Genomic DNA, 19,815 nt, shown 5'->3' with positions numbered 1-19,815 from the left:
TTTGCATTATTTACCCTACATAATTACTGAATTTGTGGCATTTACCTTCGAATTTGCAGTATTTACCCTACATATTTACTGAATTTGTGGCATTCATTTCCAAATGTGCGGTATTTATCTCACATGTTTATTGATTTTGTGGTATTTACCTCCCAATTTGTGGTATTACCCTACATATTTACTGAATTTGTGGCATTTACCTCTGATTTTGCTGTATTTACCTTACATATTTACTGAATTCGTGGCATTTACCTCCAAATTTGCAGTATTTACGCTACATACTGTATTTATTGAATTTGTAGCATTCATCTCCAAATTTGTGGTATTTACCTCACATATTTACTGAATTTGTGGTATTTGCCTCCAAATTTGCTGTATTTGTCTCACGTTTACTGAATTTGTGGTATTTAACTCCAATTTTGCATTATTTACCCTACATATTTGGTAAATGTGTGGCATTTACCTTCGAATTTGCAGTATTTACCCTACATATTTACTAAATTTGTGGCATTAATTTCCAAATTTGCGGTATTTATGTCACGTTTACTGATATTGTGGTATTTACCTCCTAATTTGTGGTATTACCCTACATATTTACTGAATTTGTGGCATTTACCTCCAAATTTGCAGTATTTACGCTACCTACTGTATTTACTGAATTTGTGGTATTTATCTTCAAACTCGTGGTATTTATCTCATGTTTACTGAATTTACCTCCTTAATTCCAGTACATACCTCACATATTTACTGAATTTGTGGCATTTATCCTCAATTTGCGGTACTTACCTCACGTTTACTGAATTTGTGGTAATAATCTCTGAATTCCAGTATATACCTCACATATTTACTGAATTTTTGGTATTTACCTCTGAATTTGTCATATTTACCTACTATATTTACTGAATTTGTAGCTGTTACCTCTGAATTTGCAGTATTTACATACCAAAGTTAATGAATTTGCTGCTGTTACCTCCACATTTGCAGTATTTAACTCACATATTTACTGCATTTGTGGCATTTACCTCTGAATTTGCTGTATTTGCCTCACGTATTTCCTGCATTTGTGGCATGTACCTCTGAATTTGCTGTACTTGGCTCACGTATTTACTGCATTTGAGGCATTTACCTCTGAATTTGCTGTACTTGCCTCATGTATGTACTGCATTTGTGGCATTTACCTCTGAATTTGCTGTACTTGCCTCACGTATTTACTGAATTTGTGGCATTTACCTCTGAATTTGCTGTATTTGCCTCACGTATTTCCTGCATTTGTGGCATTTACCTCTGAATTTGCTGTACTTGGCTCACGTATTTACTGCATTTGAGGCATTTACCTCTGAATTTGCTGTACTTGCCTCATGTATGTACTGCATTTGTGGCATTTACCTCTGAATTTGCTGTACTTGCCTCACATATGTACTGCATTTGTGGCATTTACCTCTGAATTTGCTGTACTTGCCTCACATATTTACTGCATTTGTGGCATTTACCTCTGAATTTGCTGTATTTACCTCACATATTTACTGCATTTGTGGCTTTTAGTATGTACCTCATATATTTACAGAATCTACTGTGTTTACTTCAGATTTGATTGTGCACTTTAATTATTTTATGATTTAAAAAGAAAAACCAAATATTGCATGCAATAACAGATAGTGAATTAAAGAACAGGAACTTACAGTACAGTATTGCTGAGCTGTGATTTCAGCAGAACGGGTGAATAAATTGGGTGAATGTCAGCACAGCATCTTTCTATAAAATGCCTGCATGCTCATTGGAATAGGGGGAATGTTTACTGGAACGGGGACGTGTGTCCGAGAGCACTGTGGGCAAGTGAAAGGCTGCACTTGGACTTTAAATAAGGACATACTATAAGGAGGCTGAAGATGACAAGGAGATGGCATGAAATGTTTCAGAAGAGCCCTTGAGTCAGAGGAGGGAGGCGGACGAGGAGGAAGCCTACACACGCACACACAGCCTGCCGGGCGGTGCCACAGCCCCTCACACAGGAGAGGGAGGAGGAGCGCCCATCTCACACACACATACACTCCTCACTCATACGTGTATCATCCTCCTCTACATGGAGCACCACTAGAGCCCCCACTTCCTGCCTCACCATCCTTCTACAGGAGCAGGTAAGACGGGGGATTGCACCATGACAGGACATACAGCATGGAGGACAGCACAGCAATGGCCAGCAGAATAGGCTCTTCTCACAGCCTGCCTTCAGGTGGCTGAGAGCTCTGTGTACAGTGTAGCCCTGTCAGTGCAGGGAGGTTATGAGAGGATACAGAGGAGTGCTGGGGATCTGTATTATGTCTTCTCACATTGCAATCAGCACGACTGGATCAGGACCACAGCCAGGGGATGGCAGCCAGATCTCACTGATAAAAGAGTCTGCTGTATGTGATAGCAATGTCTACTGCACGCTTATGGCATGGGACCACTCAAATTTGGCCCATACTATCTATCTATCTATCTATCTATCTATCTATCTATCTATCTATCTATCTATCTATCTATCTACCTAGGGGTGTGTGAAATCCTCCTCATCACTCACACATAATAATAGGTGCTCCATACGGGCTCATGCACATGGCTGCGTTCAGCTGCGTCCAGCGTATAGTTGTTTTTTATGGCTGTGAACACAGCATTCTTGTATAGATGGAGCCCGCGCTGCACCGCGCTCTGTAATCTTGCGTCGCGCTTGGTTGCGTAAAATGAAAGTAGAAAATTCTGCCTCCACAATTTCTGTGTCATTTATTTATTTATTTCAGGTACTTATATAGCACCATCAATTTGCACAGCGCTTTACATATATATATTGTACATTCACATCAGTCCCTAAGGTTGGCCATACACTATACAATTTTCTTTAGAAAATTGCTTTAGATTTACCAAAAACCGTATAATATGAGGTCAAATCTAAACAAAACTTTCAATTGTATCCAATTAGGCGGGCTTTTGCACTACATAGTTGAAGGTAAATCTAAAGGAAATTGGGCAGAAATTGAACAGAACATTGTATAGTGTATGGCCAGCCTTACTCTCAAGAGGTGTACAATCTAAGGCTCCTAACTCACATTCATACATACACATATTAGGGACAATTTAGACAGGACCCAATTAACCTACCAGCATGTCTTTGGAGTGTGGGAGGAAACCGGAGCACCCGGAGGAAACCCACGCAGGCACAGGGAGAACATGCAAACTCCAGGTAGGTGGTGCTTATTTGCTCCTGTTCACATGTATGGAAACTGAGCTAGAGGAACGGAAGAAGAATTTTAGCGGTTCGCACCCAAATGTGGTGCGGGAAAGGCCGTGGGAGTTTCCCACACCGCAGGGGAAAATCTGCCCTTGCGTCCTGCATGCAGGAGCCAATGTATTGTTAATGCACCCCAAAATCAGATCGCAGAAGTGGCATGTTTACAGGCACAAAATCGCAGGGTGTAGTGTTGGTGTAGTGCGTTTTGTGCTACTTTTTCTGTGTTTTAGGGTGGTTTGAAGCCTTTTCAAGTGAATGGGCTGCCAGAGTCGCACCACACAGGAACATACGTGTTTCAGTGTGAAGAGGCCCTTACAGATGTAAATGTGTGGAAACAGAAGCACTTTATGGACTATTGAAGGGTAAATTCACACCAGTTTTGCGCAGCTGTAAAACACAGATCAACAGAAGGACACCTGAAAAACAATCATTTCTAGTGTGTTCTATTCACACCATAATGCTGTGCATGCATGTCAACAGACGTCAAAATGTATGACAGCGGACATCAAAATGTGTGTCAACGGATGTCAGCGCACATTAAAACGTGACTAAAATGGATGGAAATGTACTTGCAAGTCAAGTGTGAATTGGCCCTTACAGGTATACATGCTGGTCTCAGATGAGCTGAGGCTGTAGCCACTCTTCACTATGTGATATACATTGAGTTGTTGGTGTACGGCGCTTCCACATGGGATACTAGCTATGCATGCTGGGATTGAAATCTGAGCTAAAGAAATGGAGGGAGAATTTTAGGCCGTTGCACATTTGTGTTTTATTGCATGAGTCAGAACATGCTATAATGTAATATTATAGATAGAGGGTAGACATTTATCCAAACTGGAGTAGCTGTGTGCATGGCATCCAATCAACTTCTAGCTTCAGCTTTTTCAGGTAAGCTTTGAAAATGAGAGCTAGAGGCTGATTGGTTGCCATGCACAGCTGCTCCAGATTCTGACTGTTCCCGTTTTGATAAATTCCCCCCAGAGTCTGTTCACATCTGTGCACTTCGGGGTTGAATTAGTAAAGGCAAATACACTGTGCACTTTGCAAATGCAGATGCTCCAGAGCTTAGTAAATGACGGGGAGCTCTGCTAACTTCCATCATCCAATCATGTGTAAGCAAAAATGCTGTTTTTTTTTATTTCCTTGCATGTGATTGGGTATTCTTTGTAAAGTGAAGCTTTACCTTGTTTACCAAGTTCTGAAGTGACTGCACTTGCAAGGTGCACAGTCTTTATGCCTTTATTAAGTCCATGTTCAGCTCAGGTCCATTTCTTTTATCCACTTTCATGTGTTTTGAGGCCCTTTGAAGTCAATAGTAACACATGCATGATGCAGTTTGAATGCTTTTTCAGCGCCTGGTATCAAATCAAAATAGTTTTTTTTATTGGCCTTTGAACACATGAAAACTCAATGAAAACATACAAAACATACATTGAGAAATGGGTTAAAGGAAGACATGAAAACAGAAACACAAAGGTGTGAGCTGAGGCTTATGAATGTGACCGTTTTACAGAAACACATATAAATGGAAGCACTATACGGACCATTACATGATTTTTATGCAGGATGCCAGCAAAACCCATGTAGATTTCTGTATTGCTTGAGCCCTCATTTCTCTCCCTGCTTCATTTTTTTTGTTAATCGCTCCTGGAAAAGGCTGCAGGTTTTACTATTGCAGTTGCTGCTCAGACTTTAGCAATGTTGCCAAACAGCTGCTGCCTTATGTTTAGATGCACAAATCCCAGAGGTGCTTTTTTGTTTTTCCTGACAGCTCCATGTATTCACTGGTTCCATAATAAGTCAAGGGGGTGGGGGGAGGCTTCCTTGGAGAAGATCTCATCCTCCATCCATCCGTCTTGCTTTGATGTGTTTCTTTCCTTCATTTGGAAATCAGTGCAGTTACCTGTGATTATAGGATAATCGGGCAATAATTAACTGGAGGCTTCTACTGTCACAGTACTGCATTGTATTACAATAAGGACACATTGCCAACTATTTGAATCAGGTATGCTGATCAAGAAAATCGCTTGTTGGAAAGTAATTGTAGAAGGCAGCAGATTTTAACAAGCAGGCAGAATGCTTTATCTGTGTAGTTATATCTGGCCATGCTATTATTACATGAAGAGAGACACATGTGTGGACAGTTTTAAAGCACAGCATGAACGATGCTTCCGTTTCAATTTTGTGCACGTTGAAACAATGTGGAGGATTCCTTACGCTGGGACAGGCAGTCATTTAGCAGTAAAGGAGCCTGTCCTATTTCTGATGAGTCAAGTAGCAGATCCCATAGACGGAGGTGATGGTGCAGTGAAGTTGCCTGCCTTTTTGGAGCTGAGTAATTGAGGATTTACACTGTGCATTGTGAAGAGCGAGGAGCAGGCTGTATGGGAGGCACCAGCAATTATTCCAGCCTGGGTAGCCTACGCTCTGCTCAAGGAGGTGCTCTGCATAATTTGATGGGTTATTTTAAGAAGGATTATTTTCAAAGCCTATTGGAAAATTAGCAGATAGCAGTGCTTTTGGTGTCAATCATTACCCGCCTGGTAGAACTGATGGAATAATAACGAAGACATCCATTTTATTCTTTATTTTTTGAAAGAAACACTTCCCCTCACATATCTTCATAAACTGAAGTTGTTCGCTATATAATATAAACATATATATGTATATATATATATATATATATATATATATATATATATATATATATACTAATTTATGTTGTTTAGAGACCTCATCCATTACAGGGTGCATTTAGATACATTGAGATACCTGCACCAACCAAGCCACCCATGCCTGCTGTGATTGTGACAGGCAATTAGTATGTTTTAATTGGCTGCAAATTACAGCGTGTGGAATCACAATGCAATTGCTGACTCAGGTCAGCATCTGATTGGAAATATTTGAATAGAGATTAGGGCTTGAGGAAAGTGTTGTAAGATGATGACAATGTCTGCGGCCACTGCTCAAGCCAAAAGCTGAAGTCTCTGCTTATATTTTGACTTTCCTGGTTCATCTCTACTATTCATCAACTTGCTAATGACATTTTTAAATAAAACATTTCTGTTTTCATTATATACTTATTTTAGACCTAGTGATGTCATTACTGATTTCTTTTGCTTTTCTGTGCAATTCAGGCAGATCATAGCTGGGGAGCTATCTACCTTTCTGAAAACAGTAGACTGCCCTAGGTATTGTCCACATGTGATGCTGAGCTTCTGTGATTGGCAGAGCGAAATCCAATGAATGAAAGGGGTGGATCAGGGAAAGGCAGGCTGAGGAGGAAAGTGTAAGATGATGCTGCAGCCAGGAAATGAGGCTGGCTCTATCTGACTACCTGCAGCTTCTAACGCACACTGAGAGAAGCTCACAGCATTAAGTGAATCCAGAGTAAGCAATTTCAATACAGGAAAGGAGCCTGTATAATTGTGCCAAATTGAAGGTAAAGCTGGAGGTAAACATTAGACCTTCCATGTAAAACATGGTATTCTTCAGCATTCTTTTGCACTTGCAGTTTTTCATGTCTGCCTTCTGTTTGCAGCCTCTTGCTTCTTTTTAGTTTTCTTTTCACTCTCCTTGGTGAGGAGCCTACCCACACAGGCAGCTCAGAAGCCCAGAATACAAGCTACTTCCCAGCAGCTCCTCCAAGGTGATTGACAGGCAGCAGTTTTCGAAAAAGCACTGGCCATAGAAATCACATATACTATATATGGCAGCATTCTGCATAATAAAAAGGGGCATCTCACATGTGTAATGTATTGTTTGTAGGCTGCTTTGTGGATGCATGAGGAGCAATCATCTAACCTTTCTGTGATATCTACTGTGCTCACTTCCCTCCTAAAAGTTTGGGAAAGCAGCACTGAGAGGCAGAAGAAAGCTTTAAGAACAAAGCATTGCAAATTGTTAAGGTTGTGTTTTGTTAAAATAATTTTTTGTCAAAACACATCCTTAACAACTTGCAATGCTTTCTTCTTAAAGCTATCTTCTCCCTCTCATTATTGTGCAGGGCTACACGGTGGATATGAATACTTAGGCTTCATTCACATGACCACCCAGGGTTGTACATGGCCAACAGAAGCAGTCACAGATGTTTGCATACAGGAGCGGGCAGCAGCCTGTATAAATCAATGCATCTATACGCTGGTAATCACTGATCCAAGCAATTACATGTACACAGGGATGGATGAACTTACCTGGATGTATACTGCCTGTGTCCATTAGTGCAGTTGTGGCCCTGTACGCAAGTAAAGCTCGGATGTGTGGTTACCAGCGTACAGATGCAGTCTGTCATTGATTTGTACAGGCTGCTGTATACAAACACCTGTGACTCCTGGACAATATACACTCTACTTTTTTATGCTGAATAACTCTCTGTGCTTCTGTAAATGAGCCTTTAGGCTCATTTACATGGCCGCCCAGAGCCTAATACTACTTTAATAAGGTGCTGGCATGATTATTGCTAGAGTAAATTCATATAGTGCCGACAGTTTGTGCAGCGCTTTACAAAATAAAGAGAGACAGTACAGTTACAGTAGAAGAGGGTTAGGAGGGCTCGTGAGAGCTTACAATTTAAAATCTCAGGTGCTTACATCTGACACATTGCTTTCACTTTTCCAAATCATAGATGTGTCTGGGAAAGGACAACATAAAACAGAAGCCCTGAAAGAGTTTATTAGTGGAGGAGGGTAGAGTATGTAATGGCTGTAAATGAAATTCACTCCATGTCCCTGTTCTATTACGTTTTGGGCTTTAAAGATGGGCATGTACTAGGTTTTCTCGAACAGCCTAGATCAGTGGTTCTCAACCTTTCTAGCGCCGCGACCCCTTAATACAGTTCCTCATGTTGTGGTGACCCCCAACCATAAAATTATTTTCGTTGCTACTTCATAACTGTAATTTTGCAGTAGGAGGAATAGTGCCACGTCATTGGTGTCATTGGGAGGAATAGTGCCCCATCATTGGTATCAGTGGGAGGAATAGTGCCCCGTCATTGGTGTCAGTGGGAGGAATAGTGCCCCCTTCATTGGTGTCAGTGGGAGGAATCGTGCCCCGTCATTGGTGTCAGTGGGAGGAATAGTGCCCCATCATTGGTGTCAGTGGGAGGAATAGTGCTCCATCATCGGTGTCAGTGGGAGGAATAGTGCCCCATCATCGGTGTCAGTGGGAGGAATAGTGCCCCATCATCGGTGTCAGTGGGAGGAATAGTGCCTCATCATCGGTATCAGTGGGAGGAATAGTGTCCCATCATCGGTATCAGTGGGAGGAATAGTGCCCCATCATAGGTGTCAGTGGGAGGAGGAATAGTGCCCCATCATTGGTGTCAGTGGGGGGAGGAATAGTGCCCCATCATTGGTGTCAGTGGGGGGAATAGTGCCCCATCATAGGTGTCAGTGGGAGGAATAGTGCCCCATCATTGGTATCAGTGGGAGGAATAGTGCCTCATCATTGGTATCAGTGGGAGGAATAGTGCCCCATCATTGGTATCAGTGGGAGGAATAGTGCCCCATCATTGGTATCAGTGGGAGGAATAGTGCCCCATCATTGGTGTCAGTGGGAGGAATAGTGCCCCGTCATTGGTATCAGTGGGAGGAGGAATAGTGCCCCGTCATTGGTATCAGTGGGAGGAATAGTGCCCTGTCATTGGTATCAGTGGGAGGAATAGTGCCCCGTCATTGGTGTCAGTGGGAGGAATAGTGCCTCGTCATCGGTGTCAGTGGGAGGAATAGTGCCTCGTCATTGGTGTCAGTGGGAGGAATAGTGCCTCGTCATCGGTATCAGTGTGAGGAATAGTGCCCCGTCATCGGTATCAGTGGGAGGAATAGTGCCCCATCATCGGTGTCAGTGGGAGGAATAGTGTCCCATCATTGGTATTAAGGGGAGGAATAGTGTCCCATCATTGGTGTCAGTGGGAGGAATAGTGCCCCATCATCGGTGTCAGTGGGAGGAATAGTGTCCCATCATTGGTATTAAGGGGAGGAATAGTGCCCCATCATTGGTGTCAGTGGGAGGAATAGTGCCCCATCATCGGTATCAGTGGGAGGAATAGTGCCCCATCATCGGTATCAGTGGGAGGAATAGTGCCCCTTCATCGGTATCAGTGGGAGGAATAGTGCCCCATCATCGGTGTCAGTGGGAGGAATAGTGCCCCATCATCGGTGTCAGTGGGAGGAATAGTGCCTCATCATTGGTATCAGTGGGAGGAATAGTGTCCCATCATTGGTATCAGTGGGAGGAATAGTGCCCCATCATCGGTGTCAGTGGGAGGAATAGTGCCTCATCATTGGTATCAGTGGGAGGAATAGTGTCCCATCATTGGTATCAGTGGGAGGAATAGTGCCCCATCATTGCTGTCAGTGGGAGGAATAGTGCCCCATCATTGGTGTCAGTGGGAGGAGGAATAGTGCCCCATCATTGGTGTCAGTGGGGGGAGGAATAGTGCCCCATCATAGGTGTCAGTGGGGGGAATAGTGCCCCATCATTGGTGTCAGTGGGAGGAATAGTGCCCCATCATAGGTGTCAGTGGGGGGAATAGTGCCCCATCATAGGTGTCAGTGGGGGGAGGAATAGTGCCCCATCCTTGGTGTCAGTGGGGGGAGGAATAGTGCCCCATCCTTGGTGTCAGTGGGGGGAGGAATAGTGCCCCATCCTTGGTGTCAGTGGGGGGAGGAATAGTGCCCCATCCTTGGTGTCAGTGGGGGGAGGAATAGTGCCCCATCCTTGGTGTCAGTGGGGGGAGGAATAGTGCCCCATCCTTGGTGTCAGTGGGGGGAGGAATTGTGCCCCATCGTTGGTGTCAGTGGGGGGAGGAATCGTGCCCCATCCTTGGTGTCAGTGGGGGAGGAATAGTGCCCCATCATTGGTGTCATTTGGGGGAGGAATAGTGCCCCATCATTGGTATCAGTGGGGGGAATAGTGCCCCATCGTTGGTGTCAGTGGGAGGAATAGTGCCCCATCATTGATGTCAGTGGGAGGAATAGTGCCCCATCATTGGTGTCAGTGGGAGGAATAGTGTCCCATCGTTGGTGTCAGTGGGAGGAATAGTGCCCCATCATTGGTATTAGTGACACCAATGATGGGGCACTATTCCCACTGACACCAATGATACTTACCTTGCAGACCCCTGCTCCAGCCTGGGCTCGCTCGCTCCCTCCCTCTCCCATGGTACCGACACTTACCTGTCAGATGTCTTCCTTCTCCGGCCGCTCTCCTCCTCTTCACTCGCTCGATCTTCGCGGTGCCGCTCGGCTCCTCCTCTCCAAGCTCCACCTCCTTGCCGGTGATTGGCCGCCTGTGTGCCTCTCCTGAGCTACAGTGCCGGCGGCCAATCACAGGCGAGGATTGATCTCGAGGTGTGTCCAGATGACAGGGGCGGCATGTCATCCCGCCCACACCTGGAGACGGCGGTGGCGGCGGCGAGGAGTGGTGTCTCGGTTCCTAAGACCATCGGAAATATGTGTTTTCCGATGGTCTTAGGCGACCCCTGTGGAAGCGTCGTTCGACCCCCAAAGGGGTCGCGACCCCCAGGTTGAGAACCGCTGGCCTAGGTGATGTCAGACTTTGAGTCACACTTGATCTGTTAGATCAGGGGTTTCAAACATTCTAAAAAAAGGGTAAGTTTACTGTCCTTCAGCTTTTAGGGGGGCTGGATGTTGGTGTCAGTGGGAGGAATAGTATGGCATCATTGGTAGTGGGAGGAATAGTATCCCATCACTGGTTTAAGCAGAAGGAATAGTGTCCAATTGATTTTGTCAGTGGAAGTATGCCTCACTGTTGGTGTCAGTGGGAAGAATAGTGTGTTGTAACAGTAAGAGGAAAAGTGCCCCAAGGGCTGGATAAGGGCAATCTTAGGGCCGCACCTGGCCCCCAAGCTGCAGTTTGGAGACCACTGTGTTAGATCAACAATATTCACCACCAACTAGTTTCCTACAGACATTTCTAACAATAGATTGTTAACAAAAATGTACATGTGCACTGGGTAAATGTGTTTGTTCTTATGAAGAGAGCAAGGTGTTGGAACCCTTGTGGGGTTTTTATTGAAGTCTGTGTCCTCCTAGGAAGATTCCCTGTCTGTGATCATCTTGGTAACCACTGTTACTGACACTGAAAGTGAGAAAAGAATATACTTTTCACCAAAAGGAACAGAGGGGAAATCTCCCAATGAGGACATTTGTTCCAGTAACAACTGTCTAAGAAGGCATCTCAATTCCTGTTGTGTCTACAGGACAGGGAGTGAAGAGAAATCTCTCAAATTAAACACAGGTGGCACGTTGAACTCCATAAATTATTTGTATTGTATACTTTTGTTGGTCCAACATGGCACAATGTAAGTATGCATATCTCATATCTGATGGACAGCTAGGGAAGATGAAAATCATTGTAGTGTTGGCTCTATATAAAGTGATCACTGCAATTTTTCATGTTCTACTTGTTTGGCACTGCCACCATTTCTAGAGCAGTGAATTTAATGTGTTCTCTAATTGGACGTGGTGGAGATTGTGACATCACCTTTCCTCCTCTCCACCTGGTCCAATCAGACAATGCCTAATCATGGAAAAAATACAGGGTGTTCTATGAAGCAAGTGACCCCCTGTGGTCAACGTACATGGGGGAATTCACTCGCACATAACACCAGCAGGACCCAGGATATTACCGTAGTAGTACAGACTACAACAGTGACTTCCAGCGTCCCTAGCAGCATATCAGGTAAAAGATATGCATACTTATATTGTGCCAAGCTGGACCAAAGTAAGAATGTAATCCAGAGAATTCCTAGAGTTATGCTTTACCATTACCTACACTACACATCTTTGCAGAAGACACCAAGCTGTGCAGTGGAATAGCGTCCTTACAGGATGTCTTCAACCTACAAGCCTACCTCAATACACTGTTTAATTGGGCAACTATGTGAAAAATGAGGCTTAATGTTGATAAATGTAAGGTTATGTACTTGGGGGCTAAGAATATGCATGCATCATACATACTGGGGGGAGTACAACTGGGGGAATCAATGGTGGAGAAGGATCTGGGAGTTCTGGTAGATCACAAGCTTAATAATGGCATGCAATGCCAAGCTGCAGTTTCTAAAGCCAGCAAATCCTCTCTTGTATTAAGAGGTATAGACTCCAGAGAGAGATATCATTTTACCCCTGTACAAATCATTAGTAACACCTCATCTGGAATATGCAGTTCAGTTTTGGGCACCAATTCACAAAAAAAACATTGGAGAACTGGAGAAAGTACAGAGAAGGGCAACCAAACTGATAAGAAGCATGGAGGAGATCAGCTATGAGGAAAGATTAGAGGAACTGAATTTATTCTCTCTTGAGAAGAGGAGATTAAGGGGGGATATGATCAACATGTATAAATACATCAGTGGTTCATATAGTGAACTCGGTGAGGTTGTCACAGAGGACAAGGGGGAACTCTTTACATCTGCAGGAAAAGAAATTTAATCTCCAAACACGGAAAGGTTTCTTCACAGTGAGAGCTGTGAAAATGTGGAATAGACTCCCTTGATCCCTTGGTTGGTTCTGGACAGCTCAGTGGATTGTTTCAAAAAAGGGCTGGATTCTTTCTTAGATACACAGAATATAACTGATAAAGAAACAGTGCAGCGCTCTAAGAGACTGTATCTACAACTAAATAATAATAAATCAATAACATTAATAAAATTGATATACTAATAGTGCCAAAAAAAATTAAAGTAAAAAATTAGTGCCAAACCATGATAAAACAATAAAAGATAAAGTGCCAGACCATAACCATGTAAATGGTGTGTACACAATTAATAATAGTAAATCACACTCCAAAAATACCATCCAATAAAGGAAAACTTAGCAGTGCTCACATAGTGCTACAAAAAAAATAAACATAAATAAATGCATCCAGCACAATGTCCTTTTAGTGAAAAATGACATAAATCTTAGCAGTGCTCACATAGTGCCACAAAAAAATAAACATAAATAAATGCATCCAGAACAATGTCCTTTTAGTGAAAGAATGACATAAATCATGCGATGTGCAATAGTGATATTGAATGCAACACGTGACTGTGCCAAACTCCTCCTCGTTAGCGGCTAAATTGCCTCCTCATCTCCTCCTACTGACCCCTAGGGGCCAACAGGCTTGCAGGATCACCCTGGATCCTTAATAGACCATGGCCAGCAGCTTCCTTCCTTCCCTGGATCTCCTTAGAGGGGCTCCTATTTCCCCTATTCAGTCAGGGCGGTCCTGAAGAGTAATAGCTCACAATCCAGTGAGCCACAAAAAAAGCCTCTAAGTGCAGTATTCGATTAACTCGGTTTTATTTCAAAGAGTAAAAAAGGTTTCACTCACATTACAGACAATCTTCCCTCCTCACTGATGTGTGGGTGTACTGCATGTGGCTGGGACCTCTTGGGTGTAGCAAAATGGCGTCTCCCGCCGGAAATGCGTCACCACGCACCGGAACTACGAACTCGCGTACCTACGCGTTACGTCACCGTCTACTCGTGACTTCATCTGGGTATCTGGTGATTATTAATTGTGTACACACCATTTACATGGTTATGGTCTGGCACTTTATCTTTTATTGTTTTATCATGGTTTGGCACAAATTTTTTACTTTAATTTTTTTTGGCACTATTAGTATATCAATTTTATTAATGTTATTGATTTATTATTATTTAGTTGTAGATACAGTCTCTTAGGCTACGTTCACACTAGCCTTGTGTGCAGGCGGCAGAGAGGCGTTTGGGAAGCGTTTTTACCGCTTCCCAAACGCCTCTGCCAACTCTGCACATTACAGCACATGGTGCTGTTCTAACAGGAGCGTTTGCGTCGCGTCGCGTTGCGTCGCGGCAAAACGGACGCCTCTGGTCGAGTCAGGAGGCTTTGAAGCCTCCTATTCTCGTCTATGGTGCCGCTCCGCAAACGCCCGGCCGGCGTTTGCGGTGCGGTTGCGACGCGGTTGCGGGGCGTTTGCGGAGCGGTAACACCACTCAAATGCATTATAGGCGTTTGTGGGGCGTTATTAACGCTCGGCAAACGCCTAGCAACCGCCGCTAAACCGCGCATGCGGCGTTTGCGGAGCGTTTGCCGAGCATTAAAAACGCTCCGCAAACACCGGACCAACGCTTGCCAAACGCTATAGGGGCGTTTGGCAAGCGTTGGCAAAACAGCCAAGTGTGAACGAGCCCTTAGAGCGCTGCACTGTTTCTTTTATGATTTATTGACACTGTGGATTGGTATCAGTTTTGAGTGCTGGCAGCTAGTTAATAGGTTGAATACTTTCACTCTGATAGCGCAGGAGGACCTTGAATTATTTACAGAATATAACTGGTTACTAACATTTATAGGTAAAGTTGATCCAGGGAATATCCGATTGCCTCTCGAGGGATCAGGAAGGAATTTTTTTTCCCAGCAGGAGCAAATTGGATCGTGCTTTGCTGGGTTTTTTTTTACTTCCTCTGCATCAACTTTGGGTATAGGGTTATAACTTTTTTTTTTCTATGGTTGAACTAGATCAGGGGTCCTCAAACTACGGCCCGCGGGCAACATGCGGCCTGCGGGGGCCATTTATCCGGCCCGCCGGCAGGGGCGTGTTTTCCGTGAGGAAGGGACACTAAGTTCAGGGGCGGGCAGGGGTCTGCTATATCTTACCTGGCTCCGGTCCCAGTCCCACGACGATCCAGTCCAGGAAGCGCTGCTCCTTCATTCACTCCGGCCACTCCCTCACTCCTACCACTCAGCTCCGCCTCCTCGCCGGTGATTGGGCGCCAGAACTGTAGCTCAGGAAAGACACACAAGCGGCCAATTACCTGCGAGGAGGCGGAGCCAAGCGGCTCGGCGAACATCGAGTGAGGGAGAGGCTGGAGTGAAGAAGGACAGCTGACAGGTAAGTGTGCCGTGCTGATGGTGCTGCTGCAACCAGGTATGCTGGCTGCAGCAGCACCATGCTGGAACAGGGGTCAGCAAGTTAAGTGTCATTGGTGTCAGTGGGAGGAATAGTGCCCCATCATTGGTGTCACTGATACTAATGATGGGGCATTATTCCTTCCACCACTGACACCAACGATGGGGCACAATTCCTCCCCCCCACTGACACCAACGATGGGGCACTATTCCCCCCCCCACTGACACCAACGATGGGGCACTATTCCACCCCCCACTGACACCAGCGATGGAACACTATTCCTTCCCCCACTGACACCAATGATAGGGCACTGTTCTCCCCCCACTGACACCAATGCTGGGACACTACCCCCCCCCCCCACTGACACCAATGCTGGGACACTACCCCCCCCCACTGACACCAATGATGGGGCACTATTCCCTCCCACTGACACCAATGACGTACTATTCCTCCCACTGACACCAAAGATGGGGCACTATTCTTCCCACTGACACCAACGATGGGACACTATTCCTCCCACTGACACCAATGATGGGACACTATCCCCTTCCCCCACTGACACCAATGATGGCGCACTATCCCCCTCCCAAACTGACACCAACGATGGGGAACTATTCCTCCCCCCACTGACACCAACAATGGGGCACTATTCCTCCCCCCACTGACACTAATGATGGGGCACTATTCCTCCCACTGACACCAATGATGGGGAACGTTTCTTCCCACTGACACCAATGATGGGGCACGTTTCTTCCCACTGACACCAATGATGGGGTACTATTCCCCCCCCCCACACTGACACCAACAATGGGGCACTTTCCTCCCCCCACTGACACCATTGATGGGGCACTATCCCCCCCACACTGACACCAACGATGGGGCACTATTCCTCCCCCCACTGACACTAATGATTGTACACTATTCTTCCCACTGACACTAATGATGGGGCACTATTCCTCCCACTGACACCAATGATGGGGCAATATTCCTCCCACTGACACCAATGATGGGGCACAATTCTTTCCACTGACACCAATGATGGGACACTATTCCTCCCATTGACACCAATGTTGGGACACTATCCCCTTCCCCCACTGACACCAATGACAGGGCACTATTCCCCCCCCCACACTGACACCAACGATGGGGTACTATTCCTCCCCCCACTGACACTAATGATGGGGCACGATTCCTCCCACTTACACCAATGATGGGTTACTATTTCGCTCCATAAGACACACTTGGGGGGAAATGTCTGTGCGTCTTACGGAGCGTCCGGCCCAGTATTCCCGCCACCGTTGTATGTCCGCAGTCTCTGGTCATCCCCTGTACTGTGTCTGCAGTCTCTGGTCATCTCCTGTACTGTGTCCGCAGTCTCTGGTCATCTCCTGTACTGTGTCTGCAGTCTCTGGTCATCTCCTGTACTGTGTCTGCAGTCTCTGGTCATCTCCTGTACTGTGTCCGCAGTCTCTGGTCATCTCCTGTACTGTGTCCGCAGTCTCTGGTCATCTCCTGTACTGTTTCCGCAGTCTCTGGTCATCTCCTGTACTGTGTCTGCAGTCTCTGGTCATCCCCTGTACTGTGTCCGCAGTCTCTGGTCATCTCCTGTACTATGTCCGCAGTCTCTGGTCATCTCCTGTACTGTGTCCGCAGTGTCTGGTCATCCCCTGTACTATGTCTGCAGTCTCTGGTCATCTCCTGTACTATGTCTGCAGTCTCTGGTCATCCCCTGTACTGTGTCCGCAGTCTCTGGTCATCTCCTGTACTATGTCCGCAGTCTCTGGTCATCTCCTGTACTGTGTCCGCAGTGTCTGGTCATCCCCTGTACTATGTCTGCAGTCTCTGGTCATCTCCTGTACTATGTCTGCAGTCTCTGGTCATCCCCTGTACTATGTCTGCAGTCTCTGGTCATCTCCTGTACTATGTCCGCAGTCTCTGGACATTTCCTGTACTATGTCCGCAATCTCTGGTCATCTCCTGTACTGTGTCCGTAGTCTCTGGTCATCTCCTGTACTGTGTCTGCAGTCTCTGGTCATCTCCTGTACTATGTCCGCAGTCTCTGGTCATCTCCTGTACTGTGTCTGCAGTCTCTGGTCATCTCCTGTACTGTGTCTGCAGTCTCTGGTCATCTCCTGTACTGTGTCCGCAGTCTCTGGTCATCTCCTGTACTGTGTCCGCAGTCTCTGGTCATCTCCTGTACTGTGTCCGCAGTCTCTGGTCATCTCCTGTACTGTTTCCGCAGTCTCTGGTCATCTCCTGTACTGTTTCCGCAGTCTCTGGTCATCCCCTGTACTGTGTCCCCAGTCTCTGGTCATCTCCTGTACTATGTCCGCAGTCTCTGGTCATCTCCTGTACTGTGTCCGCAGTGTCTGGTCATCCCCTGTACTATGTCTGCAGTCTCTGGTCATCTCCTGTACTATGTCCGCAGTCTCTGGACATTTCCTGTACTATGTCCGCAATCTCTGGTCATCTCCTGTACTGTGTCCGCAGCCTCTGGTCATCCCCTGTACTGTCTGCAGTCTCTGGTTATTTCCTGTACTGTGTCCGCAGTCTCTGGTCATCTCCTGTACTATGTCCACAGTCTCTGGTCATCTCCTGTACTGTGTCCGCAGTCTCTGGTCATCTCCTGTACTATGTCCGCAGTCTCTGGTCATCTCCTGTACTATGTCTGCAGTCTCTGGTCATCCCCTGTACTGTCCGCAGTCTCTGGTCATCTCCTGTACCGTCCGCTGTCTCTGGTCATCTCCTGTACTATGTCTGCAGTCTCTGGTCATCTCCTGTACTATGTCGGCAGTCTCTGGTCATCTCCTGTACTATGTCCGCAGTCTCTGGTCATCTCCTGTACTGTGTCCGCAGTCTCCTCTACTATGTCCGCAGTCTCTGGTCATCTCCTGTACTATGTCCGCAGTCTCTGGTCATCCCCTGTACTGTCCGCAGTCTCTGGTCATCTCCTGTACCGTCCGCTGTCTCTGGTCATCTCCTGTACTATGTCTGCAGTCTCTGGTCATCTCCTGTACTATGTCCGCAGTCTCTGGTCATCTCCTGTACTATGTCTGCAGTCTCTGGTCATCTTCTGTACTGTGTCCGCAGTCTCTGGTCATCTCCTGTACTATGTCCGTAGTCTCTGGTCATCTCCTGTACTGTGTCCGTAGTCTCTGGTCATCTCCTGCACTGTGTCTGCAGTCTCTGGTCATCTCCTGTACTGTGTCTGCAGTCTCTGGTTATTTCCTGTACTATGTCCGCAGTCTCTGGTCATCTCCTGTACTGTGTCCGCAGTCTCTGGTCATCTCCTGTACTGTGTCTGCAGTCTCTGGTTATTTCCTGTACTATGTCCGTAGTCTCTGGTCATCTCCTGTACTGTGTCCGCAGTCTCTGGTCATCTCCTGTACTGTGTCCGCAGTCTCTGGTCATCTCCTGTACTATGTCCGTAGTCTCTGGTCATCTCCTGCACTGTGTCTGCAGTCTCTGGTCATCTCCTGTACTGTCTGCATTCTCTGGTCATTTTCTGTACTGTGTCCGCAGTCTCTGGTCATCTCCTGTACTATGTCGGCAGTCTCTGGTCATCTCCTGTACTGTGTCCGCAGTCTCTGGTCATCTCCTGTACTATGTCCGCAGTCTCTGGTCATCTCCTGTACTATGTCTGCAGTCTCTGGTCATCTCCTGTACCGTCCGCTGTCTCTGGTCATCTCCTGTACTATGTCGGCAGTCTCTGGTTATCTCCTGTACTGTGTCTGCAGTCTCTGGTCATCTCCTGTACTGTGTCCGCAGTCTCTGGTCATCTCCTGTACTATGTCCGTAGTCTCTGGTCATCTCCTGTACTGTGTCTGCAGTCTCTGGTCATCTCCTGTACTATGTCCGCAGTCTCTGGTCATCTCCTGTACTGTGTCTGCAGTCTCTGGTCATCTCCTGTACTGTGTCTGCAGTCTCTGGTCATCTCCTGTACTGTGTCCGCAGTCTCTGGTCATCTCCTGTACTATGTCCGCAGTCTCTGGTCATCTCCTGTACTGTGTCCGTAGTCTCTGGTCATCTCCTGTACTGTGTCTGCAGTCTCTGGTCATCTCCTGTACTATGTCCGCAGTCTCTGGTCATCTCCTGTACTGTGTCTGCAGTCTCTGGTCATCTCCTGTAGTATGTCCGCAGTCTTTGGTCATCTCCTGTACTGTGTCCGCAGTCTCTGGTCATCTCCTGTACTGTGTCCGCAGTCTCTGGTCATTTCCTGCACTATGTCCGCAGTCTCTGGTCATCTCCTGTACTATGTCCGCAGGCTCTGGTCATCTCCTGTACTATGTCCGTAGTCTCTGGTCATCTCCTGTACTGTGTCTGCAGTCTCTGGTCATCTCCTGTACTGTGTCCGCAGTCTCTGGTCATCTCCTGTACTGTGTCTGCAGTCTCTGGTCATCTCCTGTAGTATGTCCGCAGTCTCTGGTCATCTCCTGTAGTATGTCCGCAGTCTCTGGTCATCTCCTGTACTGTGTCCGCATTTGTTCATAGTTTTTTTTTTTCTTAAACTATTGTCCGACTCTCCAACGGTTTGAGGGACAGTGAACTGGCCCCCTGTTTAAAAAGTTTGAGGACCTCTGCCTTACAGCATGAATGACTCTTCCAGCGCCCACAAGTAAACATCAACAGTGTGTAAAGAGCGGTGGATCCATCA

At 46.2% G+C, this 19,815-nt stretch overlaps 1 protein-coding gene across 1 annotated transcript in view; it reads left to right on the top strand.

Annotated features, from left to right (window-relative positions):
• Positions 1-1,831: 1,831 nt before the first annotated feature.
• RAI2 (retinoic acid induced 2) overlaps positions 1,832-19,815 on the top strand; it is an 87,172-nt gene continuing 69,188 nt past the window's right edge. Inside the window, exon 1 of the mRNA XM_089676559.1 lies at positions 1,832-2,135. The gene's annotated coding sequence lies outside the window, so the exon portion shown is untranslated. The remainder of the gene's footprint in view (positions 2,136-19,815) is intronic.

This window comes from Staurois parvus, unplaced genomic scaffold (assembly GCF_062004578.1).
Source record: "Staurois parvus isolate SC_StPar_1 unplaced genomic scaffold, SC_StPar_1.0 ptg000172l, whole genome shotgun sequence".
In the NCBI taxonomy this organism is placed as follows: Eukaryota; Metazoa; Chordata; class Amphibia; order Anura; family Ranidae; genus Staurois; species Staurois parvus.
This window is presented reverse-complemented; position numbering and strand designations above follow the sequence as displayed.